This window comes from Tursiops truncatus, chromosome 4, assembly GCF_011762595.2.
Source record: "Tursiops truncatus isolate mTurTru1 chromosome 4, mTurTru1.mat.Y, whole genome shotgun sequence".
Classification (NCBI taxonomy): Eukaryota; Metazoa; Chordata; class Mammalia; order Artiodactyla; family Delphinidae; genus Tursiops; species Tursiops truncatus.
The window spans coordinates 102,979,496-102,996,153 of NC_047037.1; the positions used below are offsets into that span (position 1 = coordinate 102,979,496).

Consider the following 16,658-nt stretch of genomic DNA (forward strand, 5'->3'; position numbering starts at 1 on the left):
TTCTATATGTATAACTTTTCCTATTATCCTACTCTGCTTGTGGAAGGAACAGGTAAAAGTCTGGTACCATCATGGTGTCATCAGGATGCTAATGGAAACTGCTTATGAGTTTCCTCCGCTCTCAGATTTACCCCAAGGCATTTGGGTAGTTCCTTCATCATATCATCTCCCTGGAACTAGTCCCTTCCCAGAACTCACATCTTTAAGCCTTTCTCTTCTCCTGCTCATGGGATCTTTATTCAGCTCATGGTGGGAAAACTGGCACCTACATCAGTATTCATTATTCCCACATTTATATTTATTCTATAGATACTGGGTCCTACATAGTTCAAAATATTTTGTAACTAAAAAAAAATTTCGAAAATCAAATTCTTTCAAATGATATCTTTACAGTGAGTTTCAGAAGACAATTTTTGAGCTCAAAAGTCAAGAACTTGGGCTTCCCTGGTGGCGCAGTGGTTGAGAGTCTGCCTGCCGATGCAGGGGACGCGGGTTCGTGCCCCGGTCTGGGAAGATCCCACATGTCGCGGAGCAGCTGGGCCCGTGAGCCATGGCCGCTGAGCCTGCGCGTCCGGAGCCTGTGCTCCGCAACGGGAGAGGCCACAACAGTGAGAGGCCCGCGTACCGCCAAAAAAAAAAAAAAAAAAAGTCAAGAACTTGACACTTTTTTCTCTATTGTTCAACTGTTCAACCTCTGTTGCTTTGGGATGGTATTCCTGGACTTACATAGATGTTTCCTGAAATGGGGAGACAGGGTGGGAACAAATCAGAATACCAGTAATGAAAAACACATTGATGAATATCAAAATATTGCTCTGGGGCTTCCCTGGTGGCGCAGTGGTTGAGAGTCCGCCTGCCAATGCAGGGGACACGGGTTCATGCCCCGGTCCAGGAAGATCCCACATGCTGCGGAGGGGCTGGGCGCGTGAGCCATGGCCGCTGAGCCTGTGAGCCATGGCCGCTGAGCCTGCGCATCCAGAGCCTGTGCTCCGCAACGGGAGAGGCCACAACAGTTAGAGGCCCGCATACCGCAAAAAAAATATATTGCTCTGATGTAATTGTTTTATTAAACATAGAATTGTTCTCTACTTGAATTGCTTTTATGATTTTGTTCTTGGTTTTGGTGTGTGTGAAAGTGGGGGAATAAAATAGAAATGCTTTTATTTCAGTATCTTTAGTCACAAGTTCCGTTGGCTTGGAAGTATGCTGATGTCTCTGCCAATTGAAAATACTTCTCATCACCCTGGCAGTACCTTCCAGCTACTGTCCTAGTTCCTTTCTTTTACTGCCAGATTTCTCCAAGGAATCTTCAACACTTTGAGTTCATGTCTTCACTGCCCTTATCTTTTGAAACAATATATTTACCCTAAGAGCAATGTTAAATAACTAAAATGTTTAACACTGCAAAATTAAATACTCCAAAATGACCTATTCAGTCTTGTGTGGTCTGGTTACTATCTACCTCTCTGGTTGTATTTCATATCACATTTCCTTTTGTGTTAAATGTCCAGACACATATCCTCTTTCACCTTTTAAATTTCCTTCCTAGTCTTGGCCTATACACATCCAATTTCCTCAGTCCAATATGCTCTTCCTCTCCCTGCTTCTCTGATTTAAATAGTAGCTGAATTGATACTCATTCATGGAAGCTTTTTCTAATATATGATCTCTTAAAACCACGTGTCTCTTTTTAATACCACTATCACAATGTCAATTTAAATGCATTTGTAATTATTTGATTAAGGTCTAGTGTCCTTACTAGAGCAAGAAACATGTCTGCTACGTGTCCTGTTTTACTCCTGGAAATTGGTGTGGTTATTGCTTTATTATGGACACTCAATAAACGTGTTGAAAGAAAGAAAGAATCTTTATTTTCTAAGAAGTCCTTTGAGAAATATTCCCCTGACATAAGTAAAAGAGTGTTCAGTGGATCACAGATATTATTGCTCTTTCATATTACAGACCGTATTTTTATTTCAACTACATACTAAGTATCTAAAACTTGCAATATCAAAAATCATTACTATTTTATTTTATAATTCTTTGTATATAATTCTTTGTATATAATTCTTTGTATAATTCTGTACATCCCTCCTCACAATATTATAAATCCAAGGCATGAAAAGAGAAATTGTTTAGGTATCAAGCCTAATGGGCAGCATCAGTTCTCTTCAATTTAGCCCAAGTTGACATCACTACAGAACAATGGAAAACATCATCACAGCCCTCTATGGTGAATAGTTTACAAAATTAATTTTATATTAAAATGAACAGATATTTTGTGCAATAACTATCTAAGATTTTATGATAAAATAATAGTCTTCAAAAACCGCATAAACTTCTACTTCTGATTGTCTCATCATTTATCTAATTTCTACTGTTGTTGAATATTTAGATTATTTTCTAGCTTTTATGAATATTAATGATGGCTTGAGTAAATATGTACATATAACCAGACATTGAACGATTAGTACTCACTGAGTGTAATAAAAAGCAGCTGTATTATATTTCTGCCACTCTCCCTCTAAAACCACTTAATAGTGAAAGTTCATGACTCTTCCAATCACTTTTTCTTAAGAGCAAATCCTATTGCTACTTTAAACTACTAAATGCATTCTCACTTCAGTAATTAAATGCATTTAGCCTCAGGTAATAAATGAAACTTTGAACTTCATTTGAGGATAAATAGTCTCTCCAGCTCTTTCATACCTTGCCTTTTAAGGATGGGCCTCCTGACTTCAGGAATAGGAGGTGGTTGGCTTTTTTCTCTTTTCTGAGTCTCTTCCTTCTCTGAGTGAATTCTGCTGAATATTTTTCCTTTGTTTGCCTGTTTGTTTATTTGTTTTATTTTTTGTTGTTGATTTCTCCTTTGGGGTTGAAGCAGATAAACAAGAGGTAAGGAAAACAAAACATTTTCCATTTGCTTGGCATTTTTGTAAACTAGCTTGTTACTATCAAAATCTGGCAGATGTTTGAAGGCTACTCTTTTGTGAGTACTTTTCTAAATTTACCAGAGGCCACCACTGGGAAATTTCCATTGCATTTTGCATAATGCATTTTTTTCTTATCTCATTCATTATGGACCCCTATGAATATGGCCAACTCCCCTCCAGCTTCCAGAAGGTGAGCTCTCATTACCCGTTGAGGCTGCACTACAGGATAGGATCCAAAGTGACCCTCAACAGTTCTTTATTTCTTGTGGCCCGTTTATGGATCACAACAATTAATTATTTTATTTGGTCACTACTGATTGTAAATATATAGTTTAAACATTTGTTTTTGATCAGTGATCCTTCTTCAGATAACTTTTATCATGTTCTTGCCCAGTTTGCTATTGGAATAATATCATTTACCTATTAACTTTCAGGCCCTCTAAAAATCTTGAGAATATTCATTCTACATCTACATCACATATATTGCAAATATTTGTAGTTTATCCTATTCCACCTGAGTATTTACACTGTCCCCCCACCCCTGAGAGTGCCCTATGTCTCCAGTCTCTCTATAGAATACTTCATAACACTCAACATTGGCATGTCAAGTTCTGACAGTGTAACCTTGCTCCTCAAGGATCAGGTCTATATTGCCAAATAAGATGGGTAAAACTCATCCTATTATTCAGAACACTCAAAATGATAACACCATTAATAGTACTGGCAGTGGTAATTACAATTTTTATTAAGTGCTATGCTAATTGTTCTATATTCTTTTTCTCATTTGAGCTCCAAAACAGCCCTGTGAAACATTATTATCCCTATTTTACAATAAGATAAAAAGTTAAGCTTTAGAAATTAGATAATGTTCCCAGGGTATAGTAGGTTGAATAATGGTCCCTCAAAGATGTACACAAAGATGTACACACATTCCCAGAAAATGTAAATATGTTACCTTACATGGCAAAGGGACTCTGTAGACATGATAAAGTTAAGGATTATTAGTTGGAGAGATAATCCTGAATTATCCAAGTCTGTCTATGTAATCACAAGTTTCCTTATAAGAGGGAGACAAAAGGATCAGAATCATAGATGTGATGACAGAAGCAGAGATTTGAAGATGCTGTGCTGTTGGCCTTGAAGATGAAGGAAGAGGCCATGAACCAAGGAATGAGGTAGCTTCTGCCAGCTGGAAATAGCAAAGAAATAGATTTTCCCCCAGCATCTCTGGAAGGAATAGAACTCTGCCGATCCATTTTGGACTTCTGACCTCCAGAATGTCAAATAATAGATTTTTGTTGTTTTAAGCCACTAATTATGACAGTTTGTTACAGCAGCAATAGGAAACTTATACACAGGGCAATAGGACTGGTAAGTACTGAAGCAGTTACTTTAACTCTTCTCTGTTTGACTTCCAAATTTCTGATTTTCCTTCTTATATGGCCAGCCTATCTATCTTTCCAACTACAATTGAATCAATGACAATGACATGAAAATCTTAATTTCAGTATTTTAAACCATTTTCTTCTAAAAATATGCATCTTAGAATTCTGCTAAAATGTTGCTTCCCGAAATGCTAACTTCAGTTTCTTGAATATATTCTGAATTTACTAATTTTTTAGCTGGAATCCTGTCCCCTTCCCCTCACCCTTCATACACACTGGCATGCACAGTTTCATCAGCACCCAACTCAAAAGGCTACTTTCCCCGTGAATGTAATCCTGATTCTTTTCAGTATCTGTAACTCCCAGTTGCACTGTGTACCTGTTTTACAATCTTTTATCATACTATGCCATGTGTTACAGTTATTTATATCTGCCTTCTCTCCCTCTACTAGATTGAGAGTTGCCTGCGTCTGTGGATGATATTTGCCTCTATTTTTATAACCATGAGTTCCTAGCCTAAGATATGGCTCCAGGTAGGTGATCAGTAAAAGTATGTCGAATTGAACTATGGCTGCTTAGAACTGTGTCTTTATAAAGCCTGCTCTCACCCATTTAATAACTTCTAGGTCTGCCACAAGACTTTAATAAATATGGTGCAAGCCCCAAAAATGCACTTTGGGGTCAAATATATTGAGTTCAATCCTCTTCTCCACAAATATTGCTGAAATGAGCCTGGATTCCATCCCAGTTTCTGTCAAAGAGAACTTTATAGGCAACTCCTGGCTTTGGCTGAGGCCTTTATCCCAGGGACTCAAAGCCCATTACAGCTGCAAATGCTTCAAATCATAACAGAAAAGGAGGTTATATTACTAAATTATGTGAACTTTTTCAAATTCAACACATCAGTCATTCTCCTTAAAACTGTAAATTCCCTATACAGTACAACACATTTCTGAAGTAAAGAAAAATTATTTTATATCTTGCTGGTTAGCATTAGAAAACATAACTATTTTTAAAATGTCCCATCTAGTATCCCTACATTATTAGTTTCTGATTGGAAATGGCTCATTAGCAGAGAACATTTTTCTTAGTTATTATAGGTGCTCCTTTGCCTCTTCTCAATGTAGACATCTCTACGGGGCTATTTTGGACTTTTATTTGAACTCTTCTAAGAGGGAATATATAAGACTCCCGATTAAATCATGATACCTGTTTTATTTGTATTATACTTTAACTTGTAGTTTCCTGATACTACTTTAGTGGTTGTTGAAAAAGTCTTAAACCTATACGTTCCTCTGGGGATGTTTGAAGGTTTGCATCTAGATACAGTAGATACAATTTTCTATATGTATTTAATCTGACAAATGTCTTTGTCAACTGAAGAACTCCAAAAATGTAGCTAGACCAGCATAGAAATTTTGTAATTGTGGAAGGGTTCTGTCATATTAAATTTCGTATTTTGATGCCTCAGGTAATTTTTTTTTTTTTTTTTTTTTTGCTGTACGCGGGCCTCTCACTGTTGAGGCCTCTCCCGTTGCGGAGCACAGGCTCCGGACGTGCAGTCTCAGTGGCCATGGCTCATGGGCCCAGCCGCTCCGCGGCACGTGGGATCTTCCCGGACCGGGGCACGAACCCGTGTCCACTGCATCGGCAGGCGGACTCTCAACCACTGCGCCACCAGGGAAGCCCCCGTCAGGTAATTTTTTAAATACTTAATATTAGTCATTTTTTATGCTTCAAATATCCTATATCAATCTTTGCCATCCTCGGCCACTGGTAGACTCATTTCTAAAGTCTTCCAATTTGAGTGTCTGTGATAGACTGTTTATGGAATGGCATTTTAAGAAATCAGATCTTCAGAGCTCACTTTTCCTGAAAAGGTAACTTTAGGGAATATTTCTACTCCTTCACAATCCCAAGATTTCCAGGTGCTGCCTTGGACTTTATGGCATTTAGCAATTGGGGGTTATTCTTAAACTGGTTATTTGCAGGATGTGGATGAATGCACCCATTTTTGGGGGGGAGAGAAAGGAAAAGGGAGTCAAACATACTTTGGGGTCTTAGGAAGTTTGTTATTGATATTGTTGTTGGTCAGTTTATTTTCAAGCACCTGTGTTCACATATTCAAAATATACTGCCATTACTGCTTTGTGTAAAATCATTATAATGTAGTGGGAAAAGTGAGGATGCTAGAGTCAGACAAACTTGGTTTAAATTCTCATCTATGTTCTTAATAAAGTGTGTCAGCTTCCTTGTCTGTTAAAATAGAGAAAATTTTTATCTACTTTGGTATTATGAGAGTCACAAGTGACATTTTACCTGCAGTTCATGATGTGTAATGAGCATTTCACAAAGTTATTATTATTCCCTGCTTACAGTTAAAAAGAGAAAAATTAGACTGACTGTTTTCCATTATCATTTGGGAATTACACATATGAATTAAGATTCCTCACAGAATGCTGACTGACAAAAAGAAATCTAAGTTTCAATTAGAGGAAAGGTTTGAATATTGTCAAATACTTTTTCACTAATTTTTAAATTGTGGTATTGGATATATTATAGGATTGTGGAGAGGGATTGTGGAAGTAATGTTTCAAATGGAAACATTAAGGGAATAAGGACAAAGGACAAGAAGGAGTAGCTGAAGAAGATTAGGGAAGAGAGAAAATTTAGAGGGGAGTTTTAAAAATATGTGCAGTGTATCCACAATCTTAATTTCCCCTCCTCCAAACAAAACTTCAAGAAAGTCTACATTATTTTTCAATGTTTTTATATGAATTTGTATGTGTGTATATGTGTGTACACCTACATGCAATTGTGTCTATTTTCTTCACAGTAATAAAATACTAAGGTAGGATCTAGTGTAGTTCAAAGACACCCAATTCCTACAATGAACATTGCAGCACTATTCACAATAGCCAGTGCATGGAAGCAACCTAAATGTCCATCAACAGAGGAATGGATAAAGATGTGGCACATATATACAATGGAATGTTAGTCTTAAAAAAGAACAAAATTATGCCTTTTGCAGCAACATGGATGGACCTAGAGATTCTCATACTGAGTGAAGTGAGTCAGACAGAGAAAGACAAATATCATATGATATCGCTTATATGTGGAAACTAAAAAAAAGTCTACAAATGAACTTAACTACAAAAGCAAAATAGAGTTACAGATGTAGAAAATAAAATGGGGAGCAAGGGCAGGGAGGGATAAATTGGAAGATTGGGATAGACACCTACACACTACTATATATAAAATAGGTAAACTAATAAGGACCTACTGTATAGCACAGGGAACTCTACTCAATACTATGTAATGGCCTATATGAGAAAAGAATCTAAAAAAACAGTGGATATATGTATTTATATAACAGATTCACTTTGCTGTACACCTGAAACTAACACAACATTGTAAATCAATTATACCCCAATAAAAATTAAAATAAAAGACACCCAATTCCATTTAGGTTATACTTCTTGGGCCCACCTAAAATGATTTTTTTAATATATTCATACTTTAATCATTTTCAATGTGCTATTATTCAAAAGCATAAAGAGAGGTAAAGAGAGAGAGGCAAACAATTAACTTGGTGATCCACTTCTTCTGAAAGTTAACTGAATCAATACATGCTAACTAAACTCATGAAGAAAAACTATCCACTGGAGCAGAAATATCACCTCATGTAGGAAGCCTTCAGTGGACAAACCCAGGCAGAATCGATGTTCTCTCCCATCTGCACTTAAACCATCAAGACATGAACAAATATCAAGTAGGAGAGCTGCATATGTGCCTTTCTTTCCATCCTTTCAGATTGTGAATTTCCTCAGTGTAGAGACTGTGTCTTGCTCATTTTTATATGCTTAGCTCAATGAATATTTGTATAATTTTTTGCTTTAGTAAAAGTTTAGTTTATGAAATAGAATACCAATTTTTCACATAGAATAGAATTTTTTAACATTCCTTTCTACTCCCTGGAATAATTACATTTGCAAACTGTGGCATCTTTTTCTTACTATAAAAATAGATGCTAAGCATGCAATCCAGGCAGAGGGATCTGTGTGGTCTTGAGGGATATTTCGTTCAGGCTGTGGTAGAGCTTGGAAAATCGTCTTTGCTTTTCTATAGACTACAACTTTCTAATGGCTCAAGTGCTGATGCCTCTCAAATAATGTCTTGTTCTCATTTCAATAGTACTAGAAAAATACTGATTTATTTAAACTTTATTTTCCCAAAATTCTACACAGAATGCCATGCTCCTGACAGGGTATATTTCTCTAAATAAATTAAAATTAGTTAAATCACAAACCTCTTGATTTACAACAAAGTTACAAACCATCTCTTTGGGTGGGTTACTTCTATAAATTATTAATTTCTTTACCATGAATTTATTCTTGTCCTAAGAGAATGACATTTTACGACCTGGTCCTCAGATTTTTGGGGTGCACGCTTCTTGGAGTCTGCAGATGCTTTTGTAATCACGAAGACAGCAACAGATGAAAGGCAAGGTTTTAGGACTTCTGCTGTCTTCTAGATTTGTAAAAGAAATTGTTAAGAAATCAATCTCTTCTGTGCGTGTGTGCATGTATGTGTGTCTCTTAAAAATCAGGCAATGAAACAATCATTTTCATGTATTTTTAAAAAACTAAATTGAATGAATTTACTAGTTATTTTAGTTTCATGTAAGTTTAAGTTAAGGGGAAATAAAATTTGGGATACCTACTGAGTTAATTTCCATATCCATGTTAGATATTGGTCTTATGCCTTCCAGCACTTTTTAAAACATCTGTAACTAGTGAATTGGGACAAAATAGTGAAATGCAGCATCCAAATGGAACTATGGAGGTTTGGATTTCCTAATGGAAAACTGGAAAATATATTTTTTCATACTTAGAGAATTCTCTTTCTTTTGGCAGACTATTATACTTTAGGCCATAAATGAAAGAAATTAAATACTGCATCAGCAAATGGTGACAGGGAAGAAACATACAGGCATAAACATATTCTTAAAAGGAAGCTTTTGGGTGGCCTGAGCAAAACCTCAATTAAAACCAAATGTTTAATATGTATCCAAACTATAAAATTTACCTGTCAAAATTAACCCCACCCTTAGCCATTTAAAAACTCCAAGTCTCACAAACAAAATAACGGCTGTTTCCAACTTCTAAACCATGTGATAGTAGACTATTAAGCCGCCATCTTAGGGATTCTGTAATTTCTCTGAATAGCAGCATTATTTATATCTTTAGTTTATCACAACAAACATTTATTGCATTTCTATTGTACGCCATTACTGTGAGAAACACAAGAGCAAAGATGCTCAAATCCCAGTCCTTTCATTTAGAGAATCACAATCCAGCAGGGTAGGAGGCGGGTAGGGTTGCAATTTACTTTTCAAATCAATGAGATTGATTGTAGTTTCTAAAAGCAGTCGTTTTTTTTTCTTTTTATTATGCTTATTGGGTTTTAATAAGATGTGGAAGAGATTATTTAATGAATAAATTATTTGAAAATGAAATTACCCTCACAGCTAGTCTTAGATTGTGCTTACATGCATGAGAGAACTGAGCAGATTTGTCACCTAACGAAGTCACATTTACCTCTTTTCCAGAAGCACACTGTTAGCAGGAATATACCATGTACATGAGGATATTCAGGTTTCCAAGTTTTTTTATTCAGGTTTATTCAGGTTTTGTTTATTCAGGTTTCCAAGTTTTTTCTTTAAATCATACCAAAGACATCACTGTCCTCAAATTAAAGTTGCAAATCAAACTGCCGGAACTAAGTCTGCAAATGATGTTCATGCCTAGATATTTTGTATTCAAAATCTTTATGTCTGAGAGAGGTATTCTATTTCTTTCTTTCTTTTTTTTTTAAAACTACCTTAACAGCAGCTACATTCCAGTTGATTTGGTGAGATGAATGCCATTTACACTTCAGTTTGCACCTTTTTGAAAATGCTCATAAGGGAATAAATCTACACTTTCCAGAATAATTGTGCATAAGGAAGTCTGAGGCTGCTAAGGAGAGGTGTTAGACACGTATGGGAATGTACTAGTTACAATCACACCTAAACTTCAATGATTTCCAAAGTGATAGAGCTAAAGTATACAAGAGAGCTGAGAGAGTTGGCCAAGATTAATTATACTTGACTTTTGTTAATTATAAACAGCAAAAACTTCATAACTTCTGTTGGTGGGACATTTGGTTGTAAAGCTTTGTGGAAGCAGAAACAAGAGATTGCGTGCAATTATTTGTTAAACACTTTAACTTGCTTCTTTGTACAAAGGAACATATGGGTTACAATGTCTTGGCATTAAAATAGCACTAGCTTATAAGTGAGTAGGTTATCTAGATTTATCAAGAAGTTGATATGATTCTTCAACCATTGGGACAATCACATGGTTGTGCCATTTGCTTTCCTATAGTGATTTGTAGCAAAATTTTCAAATACAAAAAAAAACCCCAAAACACGTGGTGAACTTGAAAGATTATGTGCTACTCAAAACTAGGCATGTAGGGAGATGAAACATAAGAGACTGAATGGATAGAATACAGCTTAGGCATGGGTGGAAGTAGCCCTAAAGAACAAAAGAAAGCTAGCAGATCTCTTGATGCCTTCAGCGGGGAAAGAGGCAAGCCCTGGAGCCAGCCCAGCTGTGGCCTAGCAAGGCAAAGTGTGGATTGGAAAATTCTCACTTTGGAGGCATATAGATTTGGATTCAAATCCTAGCCCTGCAATGGATTATTTATGTGATCTTAAAGCATCTTCAGAGTCATTGTTTCTAAACTAGTGAAAATAATGCCTGCTCCATTAAGTTGTCATAAAGAACTAAAATAATGAAACTCATGTATAGGAGGAACCAACATAAGAGACTGAGAAGTGATGGTTGGGAATACAGGGGAGACAACAAGGATAGAATTCTGTTACAGAAGAAAAGAGTGTCTTATGATGAGTACATTATCAGCAAGAGAATGTCTTATGGAATGAAATGTTGCTGAATGTTACAGAAACTGAAAAGTATCTGTAGCATTTGGTATTAGATGAGTGAAAATGTCACAATGTACAGTCCTCCCTCAGTATTGGCTGGGGATTGGCTTCAGGACCCCTTGCAGATACCAAAAACCGCAGATGCTCAAGTCCTTTATATAAAATGGTATAACACAACAAATACAGTCACCTCGTCTTATCCAAGGGTTTCGATTCTGCAGATACGGAGGGTAGACTGTAAATGTTTTCCTGTAAATAAGGGCTAACAGGAGGAGTGCTGGATCCAGCCCAGAGTGGAAAAGACAGAGAATTGGGGATGAAAGGGAGAAATGCTGGTCAGAGTGCAGGAGTGGCTAAGGGGCAGTTGAAAATATGGAAGTATGATCAATAAGAATGTTATATGGTCCCCACATTTATTTTATCCTTCTAGTTTGAAAGTTCTATTAAAATATATCAACTTTTTATGAGACATAAATCCTCTTAAATAATCTAAAAACACAGTGTTAGTAATTATGATATGAAATATTTATAGATTTCCCTTGGACAGTGTTAGTAATTATCATATGAAATACTTATAGATTTCCCTTGGATAAGCGTTAGAGATATGAAACCCACATCAACACACTACGCTTGGACACTGATTTTTAGCATTGTATATTTTGTCAGATTCATTTTAGTGTTCATTGTAGAACCTAAAATTATATTCAAACATTAAGGCAATCCATTTTTTTTCAGTGAGTAAATGGAATTAGTGATAGGCAATAATGCAAGTCATTTGAGGTGATGATAAAAACATTTAATTTCTATTTCTACTTGTGAATAATACCAATAAACTAAAAAAAATGTAACACCAAATAAATTATGATTAATATAACATATATAGTGTGATTGGGCAACTAATTTCTCTAGGCTTCTAAAAGAAAAATATATAAAATGGAGATTCAAAAAGGGTCAAATTGAAATAGGATTGATTGTAATAGCAAACAGTACACCAAGGAAAATCACATGAAATTCAGAATTCATGTGGCAGGAAGTGATTTTGAACACAGTCCTGCTTGAAGAAGTATATAAGATTATCTTAAAGAGAAAATTGGAAATATCTGTCTCAGACTCTTTCTTATGAAGCCATCATGACACTGCACCTGTGTAGCATCCTTTGAATTCAGGAGTTCTAAAGGAAGAACTGTGGCTTGGTGGAAAGGAAGGAACTCAGTCCTGTATGAGTGAACTCCAAGAAATGTTCTAAAAATGAATTCACAAAGAAACTTCCAAAGCACCTACTATATGCCTTAGGGATAAAAGAATAGAGACTGCCAAGTTTTAAAATCAGTTTCTAAGAGGTTTCTAGCTTTGCAGCATACTTGAATTTTAACAAATGCAATATCTTCCTTTAGTGGAGGAAAAATAAAGAAACTCTCACAAGGATTTTGGATAGCTCATACAAAACTTTATTTTGATGATCTAATTTTAAATGGATTAGAAACATGCAGATTAAATTTCTCTAGAAAGAAGCTACTTAGGAATTGAGGGTAAGCTGCTGGGCCAACGATAGCTTGGCACTGGACAGCCTAGAGTCTTTGAAAATAACTCTCAAATATTTGATGAACACAAATGGCAGCCAAGTTCCCAGAAAATTTTAAGCGTTGGTGGTTACTTATATGTAAGCTAAATCTCCTAGTGGATTTACAATTACTAGGACATTAACTGTGGGATATGTAAGGAAGTAAGCCATCAGAAGAAATACAAATAGGGCTAAATATTCCTTTATACTCAATTCCTAATTGACTTTGTCCCCCATGTAATTGTGTGTGTGTGTGTGTGTGTGTGTGTGTGTGTGTAAGTCTGTTTATTTGAGTCCAGCATGGTGGATACTTAGTTCACCATTCATAGTATAGTACCCTATATGCATATGTTGATTCTCATTACTATTGTTGTTTTGCAACATAAGTTTTAGAAAATAAAAAGTAACTTACAATTCTCCAAAAGCTTACAAGAATTTTAATCCATTTTGTTTGTATTGTGAAACATGCAAAGAAGGACAGAAATCACATGCAGAAAGAATGGGCAACCATAAAAAAGGTGAAAAACCAAAGCTTCTTTGAATTTCTTGCATAATCTGCCATCTCTGCCTCCCTCCACTTATGTTTCTTCATCTGTCAACTAGCTTCAGAGCCTCTAATATCTTCAAATATATTATACCCTGTTTTCTGGGTAATTTTTCTAAAAATTAGCTTATGTCCCCTACAAAACATTCCTCAGTTGAATGTATTGCTCATCTTTCAGCCAGTTCTCCACACCTATGCTCAGCCTTTTGGAATTCCTTGGCCTCAACACCTCTGCAAATCATAGTCCCTTTTTAGAATATGATACCTCTCCTTTTGTGTTGCTGAACTGTGTGCATTTATGATGCAACTGTGGTGTCCATATCCTCTCTAAAGCATGACTTGACCTTCTTGGGCTTAATGAAGAACCTCATCTCCTGGTTTCCAGCCTGTGCCCCCACTATTCCCTTGATAAATGAAAGCAGATCTTAGATTCATCCCTGTAGCCTTGTATGGAAGAAGTGGCTAACCATACAACAAGAATTATTCCCCCTCTTTTGTAGGATAGAGTTGTTTTTCATAAGCAGCTCCACAAGCACTATTTGATTTCCCAATTTCTCTTGCATTTGGATGGAATCTTGTCAAGTAAAAAAAAAAAAAAATGTGGAATTTGCATTTCCAGGACAAAGTAATGAATAGGCAATGTTACCATATCTTTCCTTTTCTACTCCATCTTGTGATAAGAAGCATAGCCCTTTGAGGCCCAGGGGGATACTTGAGCAAGAAGACAGAAGGGACCTGTGTCCCTGAACCACCTCCTGAAGAAAGCTGCATGCCAACCAGGAGCATCGTCATTGGACAGTTGCATGAGCCAGAATTAAACTTGTATTTTCTTACACACTGAAATTTTGAAGTTTATTTGTTACAGCATCTAGAATTACCCTACCTAACATGCACAGGAACAGCAGGTAACTCAATTGTTGCTGAAAGAATAACATGTGATTGAATAAGTAGTGAGTAAAACTGCCCAGCTCTCCAAAAGTTCTCTTCTAAGTGCAAGAAACATCAGCCTGAGAGTTTATTCATCTTTGGTATTTGATCTCAATAAAAACACAAATGACACTGAAGAAGGCAGACCTATTATCAAATGCTACCAATTAAAAGTTTTAATTATGCTCTTTAAGGATTCTCAGAGTTTCCCATTTTCTAATATGTAACATGCTACTGGGACATCCTACTACTACTACTACTAGTACTACTACTATGATGATGACTAGTGGCAAATATTTATTGATTATTTCCAATGTACTAGGCATGTTGTAAGCATTTTATATGTATTCACTCATTTAATCTCACAACAATACTATGAAGACTAGTGTAGATAATGAAATTGAAGCACTGAAAGGTTAAGTAACTCCAGCAGTCAGGCTCTAGAGATTATATTGCTTAATAGGTCTTGGTTAAATTAAATTTGCACAACAATGTAATAAGGGTTGGGACTGGAGGAGGGCATGGCACTAAAAGGCTACAGACAGGGAAGATAAATGTAGTGTATGACACAGCCCTGTCTAGGGTATAAATTGATCCAAAAAGTTAAAAGTAAACTTTTACTGAATAATATCCTAGATGTTTACCAGTGAATAGCAAAGGGATCTTAAAACACGTTAACTCTGTTTTCAAGCAGTATACAGTCTATTACACTAGCTGGTGGGGCCCAATAGATTCCATTTATTTAAAGAGTTTTCTAAAGAAGTACATGGATCACTGTGGCCTCCAGAACCCCTGGGAATAGAAACACACTGTGGCTACATGCATCTATGCAGAGGCTCCTTTGAAATGTTAGCAATGAAGACATAAATTAAAAAGAAAAAAGGAACAACAATGGTAGGAAAAAACTGTTTCTGCTTCCTTAGAATTCAATAGTTTTATCCCTTTATTTCAAATTAAATAAGAACCATTAGTTAGGAGGCTTAGTTCTCAAGAGCTCTAACCATATACAAATGCAACTCAGGTGGTTTCCTCTCCGGGGGGCTCAAAATCAAGTAGAGGAGAGAGGAGCCGGGCCAGCAGGTCTTGTGGTTTCCATTGTTTCATTTGGCTACATTTGCAGCCTTTGGCTTGTTCCATATACTTATGGAAAGGCAAACCTCAAAGGTTTGGCTAGAACTTTACAAGTTGTTTGTGAAATTCCCAAAGACAGAAAAATAAACCACAGAGCTTTGGGTGAAAAATGTAGCACTGTGTTTTTAATGGAAATTCTCATAATAACTATCCTCCTTCAAGTGTACAATTTCTACTCTCAAGACTCTTTGCTTCACAGTATGCATTTTCATATATATCCTTATTTTTTTCTCTGAAAGAGGCTCTCAGCACAAGTAGGATAAAAATTAAAACCTGAAAGCAAGTATGGAACAGTATTGAGTCATTGAAATAGCTTGCAATTCAAGAGATTAGGGTTTTAGTCCTAATTTGCCACTAAGAATATATTTAAACTTTAATAGGTCACATGATCTTAGTTTCATGTATATAGATTTTTAATTGGTCATTTAAGATTATCAGAATTAGTTATACCCTTTCATTTATATTACATTCTCTTCAAGCTCCATCTTTTTTGTTGTTTTATAGTTTTCCTCTTCTACTCTGATAACTCTCTCTAGTTATTATCTCACACATAGAAACTCACTATAATTTGTATAGCTTATGTCTTTGGGTACACATTGTATAAGTCAATGGCTATTCAAGAAAACAGAAGCCATCTAGTGTTTCAAACAGAGGGAATTTCATGTAAGGGAATTGCTCTATGAGTAATAAGCCAAACAACAGATGCTGAAACAAATGGAATTAGGCAATAGCAGGAAGCCTTCAGGTTATTCAGTAAATTCCTTGGGACAACACACCAAGTATGGCATATTTTGCCTCCAAAATCTAAAATGATCTTTCAATTTAGAGGGATTATCTCAACATGCCCCAGCTACAAGATCTGTAGAGACATCATCCAAGTGGATCTAAGTGTTCATGGTGTTCACCACCTAATCTCTGACACTGTGTGTCTCATTAAGTCATCTAAGGTTCTTGCTTCTTGCTGCTTCCAAGAGCAACCTGAATACCATCAATATAATTGACCTGTGTGATGTTCTGTGGAATGTGCTGATAATTAAAGTCTGAATAACATTATGACAGAGAGCAGAAAAGGTAACAGCCCTGAGCTTCTCTTTTTCTTTCAGTAAACTCTTGATCACACTTAGAAAACTGCAGTCCTTGTAGCCATCACTGTTACCATGATGGTTACTATAGCCATTACTTAATC

The 16,658-nt window shown here is 36.2% G+C and overlaps 1 long non-coding RNA gene across 1 annotated transcript in view; it reads right to left on the reverse strand.

The window, feature by feature from the left end:
- Positions 1-473: 473 nt before the first annotated feature.
- LOC141278490 (uncharacterized) overlaps positions 474-16,658 on the reverse strand; it is a 52,592-nt gene continuing 36,407 nt past the window's right edge. The window contains exons 7-8 of the long non-coding RNA XR_012331248.1: positions 2,710-2,867; positions 474-737 (exon numbers count right to left, since the gene is read on the reverse strand). This is a non-coding gene — a long non-coding RNA (uncharacterized lncRNA). The remainder of the gene's footprint in view (positions 738-2,709; positions 2,868-16,658) is intronic.